Raw genomic sequence first — 17700 nt, 5'->3', positions numbered from 1 at the left:
TTTTTTGTGACAATATCTTCATTTCACGGAATTCTAAGTAAGTTCTTAACATATGTTTTAATTTGCATATTTTAAAATGTATATTACGTGCTTTATTTTATATTTTCATGATTATATCATAAATATTAAAATCCTAGAGCGCGCATGCGCTATTGAAATATCATGAGTCCTGGTGGCGTGAGGTGTGCTTCTATGTCACTCCTCACGGCGCCTGCGCCAGCGACTCATCAAAATTCAGCCGGGGGTGGGGAATCCGAATTGCACACATGCTCCAGCTCTGGATCGGATCCCGCTGCTCCTCTCTCCCACCCCCACACCCCTTTCCCGGCTCCGGAGGGGAATCGGTCTCAGCCCCGGGTGAGGGCGAGCGCTGGTCCCCGGTCCGATCCTGCCTCCGGTTCAGGTTTTAGCCGCTCCCCGGTTACCTTCGGGATCGGAACCGGCTCCAGCCGCAATGGGGCGCCGACTCGGCTTCTCCCTTTCTTTTTCTCGCCCTGGGAGGAGATCGGGGAGGGAAAGACGTCAGTCCGGAAACAGCTGGGCAAAGCCCAGCCCTGCGGGGAAAGAGGCAAAACGTGGATCCGTCAGGACAGGGTGGCCCAGACTGGCATCGGGGGTGGGGTGGGGTGGGGGTTTCAGTGGAAGGGGGATGGGAGGCAGGCAGGCTGGCATCAGAGGGGGGGGTTGGGGGGGGTTCAATGGGAGGTGAAAGGGCCTCATAAGTGGAATAGCCTAGGGCCTCTTTTCATCTAAATCCGGCCCTGCCTCCACCTGATCCCTTTGGATAGCATGGAGCTCCCCCAGATAGGTGATACTGTGCCCTTTTCTATGTACCATCCTCCTGGATGGGTCATATTATCTCAAGGACCCGCCTTTCTGAGGTGGAACAACCTAATCCATCTACATTTTTCCCTGCAAACTCTGCTCACCAGCTAAGAATAGGAATGGAAAAGAGGTCAAACCACTTGGTTCACCCCCTTTTAAGTTGCATCTCCAGCCCACACCATGGTTTTTCCCTCAGCCAAGTTGCCCAGTGGAGACCACCCTATCCCCTAGGGCAGAGTCTCACAAACTTTCCGAAGCCACGGCACACTAAATGTGGTGGCTGCAGCTCGGAAGTGTGCAGATGTTGATGCTATGGCATCACGTGCATGCATGATGTCATCACATTGATGTCCATGCGTGTGTGAAGGCCCTCCAAATGGGGAGTGAGCTACCAGTGGGGGCTGCTGGAAGGGAAGAGGCGAGGAAATAACAAGAGGTGCTGGGGTCAGCTGACCACCTACAGGATGTCCCTCTCACCTTGAGAGGCACGTCCTCTAGGTAGTTAACTGGTGCCGGCACCTCTCCTCCTCCCTGGCGTTTCACAACACACCTGGAATCTCGGGCAGCACACACTTTGTAATACACTGCCCTAGGGAGAATGAAATAGGGGCTGGTAGGGAAAGGCAACAGCACCTGGTTACTGTATCCTCCCAGGTAGGGTTACCATATGGCTCCAGAAAAAGGAGGATGGATTGAGACGTCCAGGTTTTACTTCAATTGCTTTTAGTAGGAGTAAGCCAGATGTCTCAGTCTGTTCTCCTCACTTCCTTTGCTTACAATGGAAGTAAAACCCGGACGTCTCAATCCGTCCTCCTTTTTCTGGAGCCTTATGGTAACCGTACTCCCAGGGCACTCCACCCCGGGGCTCCTTCCTATTCCCGTACTATTCGCTTCCCCTCCACAATCACAGTAAGACTGCACAGCGGAGGGAGACTGGCCAGTCAGGTTGCATCCACCTTATTTATTCCAGGGTTATATAGAGTTCAGTTCTGGATTTTTAAATCTGGCTCTGTTCACACTGTGGTACCACCCCAGGATTAAGTGTGATGTTGTTTCTATTTATATTCAAATTTAGCTCTGAAATGAACTATGAAACTCCAATCACATAAATTTAATTGTACATTAATTATACCCCTAAGGATTGGTTAATAAGGAATTAATGTGCACCTGCTCCTTGTGCACTTTGCAGGGTGAATGGAAACAGGGATCGAGTCCAGGCTGACACCACATTTGGACCACAATTAGGCAGTATCGTGATAATACTACATTAAAATATTAAATGAAGAATGAGATGGTGTGTCCAGTCTGCCCAGTAATTTGGCTGCAGCAGAGCAGTTATGAACGAAACAATGTGCAATTTATATCCATCCTTAAAGCATGTCAAATTACAGGATGGGTTAACCTTAGACTCACACAGTTACAATACATGAAAGATAATAACGCTCAGATTCTTTTTCAGAATCCTCTATAATAAAACCCTAAGCGCGCATGTGCATTTAGGAGACTGTGCTCCCTGCCGCTGTGCTGTGTGCTTCCGTGGCCGCATTCCATTTGCGGCGTGTGGGGCGGCTTGCGGCGCATGTGCCGGTTTGGGGCGGCTTGCAGCGCATGCAGCTTGGGGCGCATGCAGTAGATTGAGCAGCGGTTGACTGCGAGGTGTCCCATGCTGGTAAGAAGTGGAAGGGGAGAGGAAAAGGGGGCTGCTTTGGGGGGATGGCAGTGCTGGGGGCTGCCCAGGTTAGCGGATGCTGGACAGGGGGAGAAGGGGTACTACTGGAGAGGGGGAGCAGTGAAAGGGTGCTGCTGGATAGGTATTGATGGACAGGGGGAGCAGGGAAGAGGTGCTGCTGGACAGTGGGGAGGTAAAAGGAAGGTAGAAGGGCTACTACTGGACAAGAGGAGCAGGCAAGGGGTGGTGGTGGACAGGCGAGGATAGAGAGAGACAGAAAGAAAGAAAGACAGACAGCAGCCAAGGAGAGAGAGAGAAAGAAAGATAGACACACACATCTGTTCTAGCACCCGTTAATGTAACAGGCTTAAAGACTAGTTAAAGTATAAATGCATAACACAAGGGTTAATATTTAGCCTGCAGTGGTAAGTGTCTTCAGTGGCGTAGTAAGGGAAGGCGAGGGGGGGATGTCTGCACTGGTTGCCATGTTGGTGGGGGTGCCAGCACCCCTCCTCCTCTCCACCCCCTCGTACCTCTAGCTGAAGCTGTTGTTCGCAGCAGTCAACAAAGTGCCTTTCATGACCCCAGTCGGCTCTCCTGCTGACATCACTTCCGGGTGCCGCGTATAGGACGTGACATCAGAGAGAGAGCCGATGGGGGTTGCCATGAGCAACAACTTCAACTAGAGGTACGGGGGAAGGGAAGGGGGGATCGGGGGGGGGGGTGGTGGTGGTGGAAATGAGGGCTTGGGAAGGGCGCCTCTCACCCTCGCTATGCCACTGAGTGTCTTGTAAGCTGCTCACAGCTATGGGCTGAGCTAACCCCAGATATTCAACGCCAGGACAAGCGTGGCTACCAGCATTGAATATCTATGTGTGTGTGCTGACCCGGATGTTAACCGAGCACCAGTTGATATTTAGATCAGTGCCTGGTTAATTCAGTGCATGAAGTTAGCACAGTCATTTTACTGCCCTAACTTGTTGTGCTTACTTAGCTGGTTACATAGTGGACCGAATTTCGCTGCTGACTGGCTAAGTTATGGCTCTACCCAAACGCCACTCTCAGACTGCTCCTAATGTAGAGGTCCTTTTGCAAAGCTTCAGTAAGTGCTCACCACAGCAAAAAAAAAATAAAAATAAAAATACTAGTTTCAAGTTTATTTAAGTCTTGATATACCGCTTTTATAGTCAATTAATACAAAGTTTTAAAAAATCTTTAATTAATACAAAGTTTTTAAAAAATAAAATAAAGGGAACAAATTCCCAATTACCATACAGACTTAACATGATACACATGGGCAAATGGGAAGGATACATTGCATAAAAGAAAAGAAAGGGGAGGTAAAAAAACAAAAGGTACAAAGGGAATCATTAATGTAAGGCCTGATGTCTGAGATTTTGGATTAAAAAATTAAGTATAAATCTCAAAAGCATCTCTGAAAAGAAATGTTTTAAGGTTAGGTTTAAAATTATTGAGATTATTTTCTTGTCTCAAGGTCAGAGGTAAAGCATTCCACAGTGAGGGAGCGGTTACAGAAAAGATTACCACGACTGCTACTAATTATTATTTCTACAGTGCTACTAGATATACATAGTGTTGTACACTAAACACATAAAGAGTAAAGGGAATGGGACTTGATATACAGTACTCTCCCGATATTCGCGGGGGTTTCGTTCCAGGAATCCCTGCAAATGTTGAAGAACCGCGAATACGGTTTTTAGCAGGGGAGACAGGAGAGGGCAGCCAGAGCGCCAGTGAGTGAAGGAAATCACTCACGATACGCTCCAACCATCTCTTCCTGTACTAAAGCTGGGCCTCACCAATCAGGAGCTGCTTTGACAAGCAGCTCCTGATTGGTGAGGCCCGACTTTAGTACAGGAAAAGACAGTCGGAGCATACCGCAAATGATTTCCTTCATTCACCAGCGCTCCGGCTGCCCTCTCCTGCCCGGTCATTCGCAGCAAGAAAATACCGCAAATGACCGGGATCATGAATCGTGGACCGCAAATTCACAGGGGAGCACTGTACTGCTTTTTCTGTGTGGTTACAATCAGAGGAGCTTACATATTTTTTTTTATGCAGGTACTTATTTTGTACCTTGAGCAATGAAGTGTTAAGTGACTTGCCCAGACTCACAAGGAGCTGCAGTGAGAGTTAAACTCACAACCTCCCCAAACTTTGCACTATCCAGGACCCTTGGCCTTAGCGTTCTTTCACGTCATTAAAATCAAAGAACATAAGAATTGCCATACTAAGACAGACCAAAAGTCCATCAAGCCCAGTATCCTGTTTCCAATAGTAAAGTACCTAGCTAGATCCCAAGTAGTAAAACAGATTTTATGCTGCTTATCCTGGGAATAAGCAGTGGATTTTCCCAAGTCATCTCAATAAAGGCCTATGGACTTATTTTTTAGGAAATTATCCAAACCTTTTTTAAATCCCGCTAAGCTAACTGATTTCACCACATTCTTTGGCAACAAATTCCATAGTTTAATTACACATTGTGCGCAGAAATATTTTCTCCAGTTTTTTTTAATCTACTACTTACCGTAATAGCTTAATCGCATTTCCCCTAGTCCTAGTATTTTTGGAAAAAGAACAAGCGATTCACATCTACCCTTTCCACTCCACTCATTATTTTATAGACTTCTATCATATCACCCCTGAGCCATCTTTTCTCCAAGCTGATGAGCCCTAGCTGCTTTAGCCTTTCCTCATAGGGAAGTTGTCCCATCCCTTTTATCACCCTTCTTTATACCTTTTCTAATTCCGCTATCTTTTTTGAGCTATAGTGACCAGAACTGCACACAGTATTCGAGGTGTAGCCGTACCATAGCGCAATACAAGGGCATTATAACATTTTCATTTTTCTTTTCCATTCCTTTCCTGATAATTCCTAACATTCTATTTGTTTTCTTAGCAACCTTTGTTAAATACACAGTACAAAAAGACCATCATTTGCAAAATCCTAACAGTGAGATAGAAGCGATAGGAAGAGCTGTGTATGATCTTCCTTCCAAGGAAAGTGTCTGCTTTATCTCAGTTCTCTGGCACAGATTAAAAGGGCTCTTCTGCTGGGGTGAATCTCCTATTGCTGAATGTCTTTATTGGTGTGCTCAGGTCTGTTAGAAATATCCCAGACCACACATCTTGATTTCCTTTTTCCCAGGTAGTGTTGGCATGCATGGGTTCTCACATAGCTAACCAGGGTCCGTATAACCCAAATATTCATACAGTCACTGTAATGAACAGTGTCTTGGAGATTAGGAGAGCTGGAGGGATGCACACATTAGATTCTACTTCCAGACTATCAATAGGGCATAGTGGAACAATATAGGGGTACTTTTTGTTGTTGTGAGATCCTGATGCAGACAGGTCCTCTTGTGGTAGTCCCATTTTTAAAAAATAACCAGTTTGCCACTATAATACCCAAAGACCAGTCAGTAGTTGACTTGACAATGTTTCTCTGCTCACTGATTTGTAGTCATTGCCAGTACATGGCATTTAGACAGGCTCTTATTGATATTGTGCAGTCCCAGGTTTTGGCTTCTTCTTGACATGGGCCCAGATAGCACAGTTACTTATCATAACAGGTGTTATCCAGGGACAGCAGGCTGATATTATCACTAATGGGTGACGTCAAACGGAGCCCCGGTATGGACACTTGAAAAGTGAATCACAACTTTTAAGCTTAGAAAGTTCACGATTAGCGCGCTAGTGCCCTCCCGCCTGATGTAGGCGCGTGGTCCCTCAGTTAAAATAAGCCAGCTAAGAAGCCAACCAGGGAAGGCGGGTTGTGAGAATATCTGCCTGCTGTTCCTTGATAACACCCGTTACGGTAAGTAACTGTGCTTTATCCCAGGACAAGCAGGCAGCATATTCTCACTAATGTGTGACCTCCAAGTTAACTAGAAAGGGATGAAGGGAGAGTTGGCCTTTAAGAAAACAAATTTTGCAAAAACTGACTGGCCGAAGTGCCCATCCCGTTTGGAAAAAATTTCCAGACAGTAATGTGAAGTGAAGATATGAACTGAAGACCAGGTGGCAGCTTTGCAGATTTTTTCAAAAGGAGTAGATCTGAGGAAGCTACAGAAGCTGCCATAGCATGGACTTTGTGAGCAGGGACAAGACTCTCCATAGGCAGTCCGGGCTGAATATAGCAGAATGAGATACAGGCAGCCAACCAGTTGGATATAGTCTGTTTGGTGACAGGATGACCCAACTTGTTAGAATCAAATGAGATGAAGAGTTGGGGAGATGTTCTATGAGGCTTTGTCCAATCGATGTAGTAGGCTAATGCACATTTACAGTCAAAAGTGTGCAGCTTAGGCTTAAGAAAAAAAACTGGAAGAACAATGGATTGATTGAGATGAAAGTCTAACTACTTTTGGTAGAAACTTAGGATGCGTGTGTAGGACCACTTTATCATGGTGAAAAACTGTGAAAGGTGGATCTATGACCAACGCCTGTAGCTCACTGACCCTCCTGGCAGAAATGAGCGAGATGAGAAAAACTACTTTCCAGGTGAGAAATTTGAGATGACCTGGAAAGAACTAACTACATTAAGGTCCCAGACAGGTGGAAGCTTGAGAGGTGGTTTAACATTGAAAAGCCCTTTCATGAATCTGGAGACCAATGGATGAGCAGTGAGAGGCTTTCTCTCGACTGGCATGCGAAAAGCTGTAATAGCGCTGAGATGGACTCTGATAGATGTAGATTTAAGACCAGAATCAGAGAGATGAAGGAGATAATCCAGCACCAATTCCAAAGACAAGGAAGCTGAATCATGATGATGATGAGGAAGACACCAGGAAGAAAATTGAGTCCACTTTTGTTGATAACACTGTTGAGTGGCTGATTTCCTGGAAGCATCAAAAAGAGATGCAATGTTGTCAGCTTGAGAGATTCCAAGCTGTCAGGTGTAATGATTGCAGGTTGGGATGAAGAAGAGCTCCTTGATTCTGTGTAAGCAGAGTAGGAATATTGGAAGAAGTATGGGTTTCCTGGTGCTGAGTTGAAGTAGAAGGGAGAACTAATGTTGTCTGGGCCACCGAGGAGCTATGAGTATCATGGTGGCTGACTCCTGCTTCAGTTTGAAAAGAGTTTTCAGGATGAGAGGAGTGGGAGGGAACGCATAGAGGAACAATTGCGTCCAATCCAGAAGAAACACATCTACTTCCAGGCGGTGAGAAGAGTAAAGCCTGGAGCAGAAGTTGGGAAGTTTGTGGTTGTGTGGAGCTGCGAATAAGTTCACCTGAGGAGTGCCCCATTGTGCAAAGATGGACTGAAGAGTTGTCAAACTGAGTGTCCATTCGTGAGGCTGGAGAATTCTGCTGAGGTTGTCTGCCAAGGAATTCTGTTTGCTCTGTATGTAGACTACTTGCAGAAAAAGATCTTTTGAGTTTCTTGACAAAGGAGAAGAGAGCCCGTGCCTCCTTGCTTGTTGATGTAATACATCGCTACTTGATTGTCTGTGCGAAGAAGAACTTGGTCGGTCAGGAGATGTTGGAAAGCTTTTAGCTTGTAATACATCGCTCTGAGCTTCAGCAAATTGATGTGAAATTTGCATTCTTTGGAAGTCCAATAACCCTGCTTTTGAAAGCCGCTTATGTGTGCTCCCCAGGCATAAGTAGAAGCATCTGTCGCGAGTACCTGGTGATGCGGAGGAAGATGGAAAAGAAGACCTCTGGATAGATTGGAAGAGGTCATCCACCAGTGGAGTGACTGCAGAAGAGATGAGCTTACAGAGATATGCTGTGAGAGCGGATATGTCGCCCGACACCACTGAGAAGCTAGGTCCCACTGAGGAGTGCAAAAATGCAATCTGGCTAGTGGGGTGACATGAACCGTGGAGGCCATGTGGCCCAGGAGAACCATCATGCATCTTGCAGAGATTGTGTGTAGCTGAAACATCTATTGACTTAGATGAAGCAAGGCAGCTAGGGGATCTGGAGGAAGAAACACCCTCATGAGAGTAGTATCCAGAATAGCCCCGATGAACTGAAGATGTTGAGTTGGTTGGAAGTTGGACTTTGGGAAATTGATTTCGAAGCCCAAGGTTTGAAGGAAAGAAATGGTGAGTTATCGCCAGGGTCACCTCCTGAGACGATGAAGCCTTGATCAACCAGTCATCCAGATAAGGAAACACCTGAAAACCTTGGGATCTGAGGGCTGCTGCCACTACAATCAAGAACTTTGTGAAGACTCTGGGAGAATATACTAGGCCGAATGGAAGAACTTTGTACTGGTAGTGACGACTGATTTGAAAGCAAAGATATATCCTGGAAGTCAGCTGAATTGGTATATGCGTGTAGGATTCCTTGAGTTCCAGAGAGCATAGCCATTCGTTCTGAGCCAATAGGGATAAAGGAGGGCGAGAGAGAGCATTCAAAACTTCTCTTTGACAAGATATTTGTTGAGAGCTTGGAGATCCAGGGTGGGTCACAGACCTCCCATCTTTTTGAGGACCAAGAAATATCGGGAGTAAAAGCCTTGGTCGTGTTGAGAGGGAGGGACTTCCTCGATGGCATTGAGGAGGAGGAGAGATTGAACCTCCTGGAGTTGAAGAGAGGACTCTTTTGGAGGATGGTCTGGAGGAAGGGAGTGAAAATGACCCAAAGATCCGATGTAATGAGCTCCCAGCGACTGATGTAAATCTGAAGATGTCCCCCTATTGGTTGAGGCAGAGAAAGTAGCAGAGGAATGCTGGCTATGCTCTGAAGGAGCACATCAAAAAGGCTGTGCAGGTTTCTAAGGAGCAGACGGTTGTTTAGGTTGTCAACGAGGCTGGATAGGTGCCTGAGGAGTAGGTTTGGCAGTATATCTGCATTGATAAGAGGAAGCAGGTTTAAAAGGCCACTTCTGGAGGCATATAATCTCTTATATGTCAGGGTTAATTGGGAGAGTCTTATGCAGTACCCCGGACCACTTTGTCTTGGATTTGCCAGTCTTTTGGCCATTTACTTAGGGGGCATCGAGCTTTGTATAGGAAGATGAGTTTACTGACCAGGAAATGTATTCTTCAGTGCTAGACGGTTCCGGACCCTCCGGCATATTGGCACTGGCAGAACCAATTGCATCAGTTGGCCATTTCAGAGGCGCGAGATGCCGGAGGGTCTAGGAAATGAAAGATGTTATTTTTTGAATATATGGGAGCCTTATCTGCAAGTCTTACATCCTAAGGGTCGCAGTGCGGTTTTAAGATGGGTGTCCTAATTTGTTAGTTAGTTGGGTTGGGAGAGTAATGGTGAGTTCTGATGGGGCGGGGTGGAGAGTATCATTGGGGGGAGGAGAGGGGGGTTTTGAGGAGGGGAAATGGGGTGTATTGAAGGTTCTGGCAATTAGTTAAAGATAGGATAAGTGATTCAGGTGGGGGGAAGGGGTGGTGTGACATTTTTGGGGTTCATAAGAGTGCAGGGCTTTGGAGTACCTTTCCACTCTCATTAATCTCACTTGCCCTATGTAGAGAAGGAAGAGGAGGGAGTTTGGTTGATGTTACTCTTTTATTGTATATGCTTGTTTTATTATTGTATATGATGCATTATTTGTACTGTGCACCTTTGGGGTGCGCTAGTGTTGTATTTGCTGTGTTTGCATCATTAAAAATTGTTTGAACCTAAAAGGCTGAGCAGGTGGAGGCTTCTTTTTGGGCTTAACCAACACATCCCATCTGGTCTCATGAGCGGACAGCTTTTGGGTGGCAATGTCAATGGAGGCTCCAAAGAGCTCATCACCAAGGCATGGAGCATTAGCCAGATGTCTTGGTGGTTAACGTCAAAGTCTGAAACACATAACTATGCCAAACGTCTCATCGCTACCGACATAGCTGCTGCTCGAGATGAGAGTTCAAAAGTATCATAAACAGATCTTACCATGTACTTTCGAAGTTGTAGAGAGGTAGAGACCAGAGATTTAAATTTTTTGGGTTTACGTGAAGGCAGATATTGCTGAAGCGATGAAATTTGTTTAAGAAGATATTTCATGTAACAGGAAAAGAAAAAGGTATAATTGGATGCTCTGTTTGCCAACATTGAGTTTTGGTACAGATGTCTACTACATTTGTCCATTGTCCCACCCTCTCTACCAGGAGGAATGGATGCATACACACTTGCCCCAAAGGATTTCTTTAAAGTAGATTTAACCACGAGAGACTCATGGGGCAATTAAGGCTTATCAAAGCCAGGTAAGGGTACCACCTTATACAGAGATTCCAAACGTTTAGGAGCCACTGGCACAGAGAGAGGAGTCTCCAGGTTTTTATAGAAAGTTTCCTTCAGAATGGCATGGAGTGGAAGCGTTCCTTAGGAGGGAGATCATAATCAAGTGTGTCTAAGTACTGCTTGCTGTATTTGGAATCAGCCTCCAATGAAACATCCAGATCATGTGCCTTCTGTCGCAAAAATTTGGAAAAAGAAAGTTTCTCTGAAGAAGAAGCAGCTCTGGTAGGTGAACGTCTAGGTGACCCAGAAGCAGAAGAGTCCACATTGGTAGTAGATGGCATTTCAGGCTCAGTTTCTCCCAATAAATATGAATCTCTGAAATGATGGGATCGGTGTCGACAGCTCGGTGTCGAGGTCTCCAAATGTTTAGATTTACTGGAGACTTTGCCTAACCGTGCCGGAGTAGCCTCTCGAGATGTGGCCGAGGAGGATTGGTGCCGAAGTGGAATGCTCGAGTCCAGGGTCAAGGATGTCTGCATTAAGAGGAGTGGTCGGTGCTATGAGCTACTCAGACCGGACCAGCTCCTGGAGGGTCGGTGCCGTGCTTGCTAAAAAGTGAATCAGCGCGAAGAGGGTAAAATGCTCTCCTAACTCCTCCTGAAGCAAACTGTCAATTTTCTGCTTAAGGGAAAGTGCCGGTACCGTTTGCTTCTTTTTAGCTGGTACGGATGGCTGGTCAACATGGTCCGGGGATGATAAGGCCAAAGAAGAGGCACTCACCAATATCGGAGCCATGCGTTTACGGGACTTATGTGAGGTAGGCAGGACTTGACTCAATGCAACTTCGACCTGCATCCCGGAAGGGGTAGTGAAAGGCTTCTTAGCTGGCTTACGCAGAGTGAGTTGTGACATCAGAATCAAAGTTGGTGGGATCCATCCTCGGTGTTGTCTTGGTCGGTGCAGTCTTGGTCGGCGCGGACGGTGTTAGAGATGAACTGGGCTCCGTGTCCATTGCGGCGCCAAAGTTGTTTTTGTTGAAGCAACCAATTTTTGAGAGTGTACTTCTGAAGGGTCGAGCAGCGGAAGCAGGAATTGGCACAGTGCTTGGGTCCCAGACACTGCAAGCCAGCAGTGAGGGTCGGTTACAGAAATGGCCCGAGCACAGCGACTGCACTTTTTGAAACCCATCTGTGGGCGGGACATGGATGGGAAGACAGCCCATTGACAAATCGAACTCTATGGCAAAAAGAGTCCATAAGGCCCCGCTGGGCCAAAGCCCGCAACGGCAAAAAAGAAAGAGAGAGATTTTTTTTTTAACTTGATATAGAAAATAAAAAACCCCAAAAATGAAAGAACTGTGACAAAATGGTCACAACCCATGTGAGCAGGAAGGCAAGCAAGAGAAAAAAATTCAACAGGTGTTGAAAAACGCATCTTTCTAGCTCAGCGGAAACTGAGGGACCGCACACCTACTTCAGGCGGGAAGGCACTTGCGCATGCGTGGTGCGGGCTAATCGCAAACTTTCTAAGCTTAAAGTTGCGATTCACTTTTCAAGTGTCTGTACTGGGGCTCCAGTGATGTCACCCATTAGTGAGAATATGCTGCCTGCTTGTCCTGGCATAATCTCTAATATTGTTGGTAAATTATCTGATTTCAAAATGGCGATCAATGTTAAAACAATTTTTCATGCAAATTAATTTCACAGACATCCACCATAATCCCATCCAATCAGTCGTTGGAAAAGCGACTGTCACGTGCAGAGTTGGCAGGGGAAGTCTGAACAGCTGAGCAGCAGGGGAAGCCCCGAAGCAGCCTGCTAACGCTCAGCAGTTCAAGGCAGGAAGACTTTCCTTTTATCTTTTTTTTAATGGGCACAGATGTTGTGCATGTGTTACTCATACACATCTGTCCCTATTAAAAAAAAAAAAGTTGTGCTGCCCCCACCCCTAACACCAGCCCCTCCCGATGACAGCCCCCTGTGAAGATTGGCAGGTGGAATGCCCACTCCTCCCTGCCTCGGCAGCCACCCGAACCCCTCCCCCTTCCCCATGCCCCTGACCCACCCCTGTACCTTATTCTGCAGATAGCAGGAGGGATGCCCACTCACTCCTGCCGGTAAGCCCACCTCTTCAAAATGGCAGGCCCTTCCCTTCAGGGGCCTAAGACTCTGATTGGTTCAGGCACCTAAGGGAGTGTGTTGCTACTTCAAATAATCTCCATCGACTACGAGTACAAACGCCGCCACCTGCCTCCTATAAAACTCTCTCATTTGTGACCCAATCGCCTCAGAACTGTGTGCAGCGCACTGGCTACCTATCAACAAATGATGTGTATTCAAGGGGCTGGTAATTGCCTACAAAGTCTTCTACAACATGGTACCAACCTATATGGCCTCCAAACCACCACCTTATACCCCAAACTTGTAAGTTCACTTGCAAGAAGAAGAAAAAAAGACTACACACCTTCAGGACCCTCCTGCCTTGAGAACCCCCAAAAAGATCCTACTCGATTATGAGCCCCATAGTTTATGCCCCCCACCACTTCTCAATAATCTGAGTTCTCAAAGACCCCTGAGTGGAAAATGGATACTGCCTAATGGTTAGTGCAGTGGGCTGAGAACCTGGGGAACCAAGACTGATTTCCACTGCAACTCCTTGTGACCCTGGGCAAATCACTTAAACCTCTATTGATTCTGGTACAAAACAAAAACTTAGACTGTGAGCCCATTAAGGACACAAAACATACCTCCATATGTGTCAGCTACTTTAGTTGTACCACAGAAAGGTGGGATATCAAATCCATGACCCTTTATGGACCATTTGGAGCATACAGATTCAAGAGAAATGTTGTCCTAGTGCAAGTTGTCCACACGGTTCTACTATTATCATCTTTTCCAGTCTCATATAGCATAAATGGAGTCTTCCTATTTATCCTACTTGAGCCTTCAAGACTACAGATTACAGGGGTAAATTCTAAGCCTGTATTTGCCCCTGGCCTGGCTTTTTTGTAGATTATGTAACACTTGTAAACCGCATTGAACTTATGGTTATGCGGTATAGAAATACAATATTATGCTATGTTAGTAATCAACTATAATCTATCTATCTATCTATATATCTATATCTATATCTATATCTATATATACAGGGTGAGGTAAAACAAAATAGCCCCCTAGATGTTTTTGGGTTTTTTTTTTACTGTTTTCTCAGCAACCACTTGGAATTTCAATGTGAAATTTTACAGCTTTAATTGCCGTTACTATCCACATGTACTGTATGTGCTAAGTGGAATGAAATTATCTTTAAACATGCTACAGTTATAGACCTTTCAGCATGACCACCCAGCAATTTTCATGCATTCAAAAATGTTTGCATTGTAAAGCTACCATTATTTGGAAAGAAAAACCTACTGGTTACCAGCTTACTGTTAATGATGTCACTGTAGAATGTAGGAGAGGGTTAAACGTGCACCATACGAACCAGATACAAAAAGCACCTAGGGCCTTCAGAATCTCAATCAGGGTGTGCTTATAAGATCTATTTGTGAACCAATCTGCAAATCACAAGGCAGGTCTGTGCCTACTATAGCACCGATTGGGTGTTTCAGACAGTTGGAGTTATTTTTCCATTTCTGTTCTTTCATCAAATGAGCCCTTATGCGTTTCACAATGAAACACGGCCCTTGTCGGGCCCAAAACAAACACCTGCTTGTCTCAGATTCTGAAGGACCTTGATGCTCTTTGTATCTGGTTCAAATGATGGCACAGTGACAAGACTTTTGTACACAATAATTTGTATTTGTTAATATGACATTTCACAGATAATTTCTTTAAAATCTTTTCAGAGTGGAATTGCAATCACAGGCAAGGTGTTGGAAGCAGACAAAATGAGACTTCAGACACTGGGTGAACAAAGTTTCAGAGCAAAGACGACAGTGGCTGCGTATCATCTCAAGAACTACTGCTCCCTGTGACCCTGGGCAAGTCACTTAATCCTCCACTGCCCCAGGTACATTAGACTGTGAGTCCACCGGGACAGATAGGGAAAATGCTTGAAGTACCTGAATGTAAACTGCTTAGGCTATAAGCAGTATATAAATACCAAAAATAAAATAAATGACTGCAAATTTCCAACACATTCTCAACTGTATCATTTGAATGACGTCATTTTACTGTGTTTCAGCTTGAACATTTTAAAAGCCTAAAAAAAAACAAAAAAAAAAAACCCACCAGGTTATAATGCTAATATGTAACATCAACATTGCTTAAGATTGTAAAAGGGGCCCTTAATTAAGCTGTGCTAGTGATGCTGCCGCAGTAAATGCACCAAAGCCCACTCAATTCCTACGGGCTTTGGTGTATTTACAGCGGCAGCATTACTAGCACGGCTTTGTAAGACACACCCTAAATGTTTATTTAACATACATAAGTATGATGACTAAATAAGCATGTAAAATTTTTTCATGGAATTCAAAGCCATTGCTTAAAACAAATCTGCAAAAAATGTAAAAGTTACTTTTTTTGTTTTTTTTTTTGTTTTTGCCTTACCCTGTAGATAGATTGACACACAAAGAAGCCAGCTCTGCAGGTGCTAGTGGGTGCTGAGCATCCCCCAATATTAAGCAAACTCCTCCACTTTATCCAGCTGTAATTTATATTGTATTTGGCATCTCCAATCCTTGTGCAATGTTGGCGTCTCTGTACACACACATTTAGCTAGCTCGTTCACTCGTGGCTTTTCACGGGTAGCTCAAGGCAATTACATTTGGGTACACAGGACAACTAAAAGGAAACAAAGCCAGAGGTAGTATAACTGGCAGCTGTGGATACTTTCTGATGCTTCAGCCTCTCTCCCCCAGTGGTTGTGGCAGCCAAGAGGAATGGGGCAGGTTCCAAGTAGGCTGATCTGTGAAAGGAAAAGCCTTTGAACCAACAGCTGCCCGGGGGTGGGGGGGTGGAAGAGACAGTACAGACTCCCTTCCAGCACCAACACTGAAGGAGAATGTGCTCTTAATCACAGAAATATAATTTCTTGAATCAAATAATACAATAAATCTCTACTGGGAGAGAACCAAAGCAATTTAGAAACTCTGTGAACTGACAGCAAATTCTCTTTTCGCTTGAAAAATATCATTTAATATCCAATGCTTCCAGTAGTACTCTGGAATACAGGACCTGTACAAGAGAGGGCTTGTGTGACAGAGAAGAAAACATTATGGTGTAAGAGAAATTGGCCTTGGAGCTTGCAGCAGCCAAATGTGGCTTAAAAGTGTGTATTGCCTGGAATCAGGGCTGGATCCCTAAAATGTTGTTTTCTGTCTCTCTCCTGTTACATATCAATCAGGGAGCCTAAGCACATGGTTGCTTGATGTAGTATGGTCTGATCTCTCTTCATTGTGTAACCTGGATTACAATGAGAGAAACATACGCATCAAAGATAAGAATACAAGAACTTTATTCATACTTGGCTTCCCTACTTGGACAGTTTGCCGCCGCGGAGTCGTAGTCGAATTGTGAATGGGTTGCAACTGTATTCTGCTCCACCTGTCTGACCTGGGATTCTTTCTGTTGGGGTTTGGGGGTGGAGGGGTTTGGGGGTGTTTGGGTTTCTTCGTTCCCTGAGAGGACATCAGAGTCCAGTCCTCTTTGGGGGGGAGGTGCCCTCCTTTGACTTTTCTTGTAACTGTTACAATCCTTCTCTGTATTCTGTGGTTGTGAGTTGTTATTCTATTTACCAATAAAAAAAGTTTCATAATAAAAAAGATAAGAATACAAGAGTTGCCATACTGGGTCTGACCAAAGGTCCATCAAGCCTGGTATTCTGTTTCCAACAGTGGCCAATCCAGGTCACAAGTACCTGACAAGATCCCAAATAGTAAAATAGATTTTATGCTACTTAGATTGTAAGCTCTTTCAAGCAGGGACCCTCTCATGTATGTTTAATGGATAGCGCTATAGCAATAATGCTAGTAGTAGAATAAGCAGTGGATTCCCCCAAGCCATCTCAATAATGGCTTATGGACTTTTAGGAAATTAGCCAAACCATTTTTAAACTCTGCTAATCTTAACTGTTTTCAACCACATTCTCTGGCAATGAATTCTAGAATTTAATTTTCTCCGGTTTGTTTTAAATCTACTACTTAGAAGCTTCATCACATCTACCTGTTCCACTCCACTCAGTAGTTTTATAGACCTCTATCATATCTCCCCTGAGCCATCTCTTCTCCAAGCTGAAGAGCACAAGCCGCTTTAGTCGTCCCATCCCTTTGATCATTTTCTTCGCCCTTCTCTGTATCTTTTCTAATTCTGCTACATCTTTTTTGAGATGCAGTGACCAGAACTGCACACAGTATTTGAGGTGCAGCTATATCATAAAGTGATACAAAGACATAACATTTTCATCTTTGTTTTCCATTCCTTTCCATGCAAGACTTACACCCTTAATGGTGAGATTCTAACAAGAACTGAAGAACGAGACTTAGGGGTGATCATCAGTGAGAACATGAAGACTGCCAATCAAGTGGAGCAAGCTTCATCCAAGGCAAGGCAAATCATAGGTTGCATACGCAGGAGTTTTGTCAGCCGTAAGCCTGAAGTCATTATGCCATTGTATAGATCCATGGTGAGGCCCCACCTGGAATACTGTGTGCAATTCTGGAGGCCGCATTACCGTAAGGATGTGCTGAGACTGGAGTCGGTCCAGAGAATGGCCACCCAGATGGTCTCGGGACTCAAGGATCTCCCGTACGAGGAACAGCTGGATAAGTTGCAGCTGTACTCACTCGAGGAACGCAGAGAGAGGGGTGACATGATCGAGACATTCAAGTATCTCACGGGCCGCATCGAAGTGGAAGAAGATATCTTCTTTTTCAAGGGTCCCGCGGCAACAAGGGGGCATCCGTGGAAAATCAGGGGCGGGAAACTGAACGGGGACACCAGGAAATTCTTTTTCACTGAAAGGGTGGTTGATCGCTGGAATAGTCTTCTACTTCAGGTTATTGAGGCCAGCAGCGTGCCTGATTTTAAGGCCAAATGGGATAGACACGTG

The 17700-nt window shown here is 45.1% G+C and overlaps 1 protein-coding gene across 1 annotated transcript in view; it reads right to left on the bottom strand.

Annotated features, from left to right (window-relative positions):
* Window positions 1–15382, bottom strand: part of AMHR2 (anti-Mullerian hormone receptor type 2) — a 139678-nt gene extending 124296 nt beyond the window's left edge. The window contains exon 1 of the mRNA XM_033939718.1: window positions 15201–15382. The gene's annotated coding sequence lies outside the window, so the exon portion shown is untranslated. The remainder of the gene's footprint in view (window positions 1–15200) is intronic.
* Between the last annotated feature and the right edge of the window lie 2318 nt (window positions 15383–17700).

Source organism: Geotrypetes seraphini, chromosome 3 (genome assembly GCF_902459505.1).
Source record: "Geotrypetes seraphini chromosome 3, aGeoSer1.1, whole genome shotgun sequence".
In the NCBI taxonomy this organism is placed as follows: Eukaryota; Metazoa; Chordata; class Amphibia; order Gymnophiona; family Dermophiidae; genus Geotrypetes; species Geotrypetes seraphini.
The sequence above is the reverse complement of the archived record's forward strand: the minus strand, read 5'-3'. Positions and strand labels throughout refer to the sequence as shown.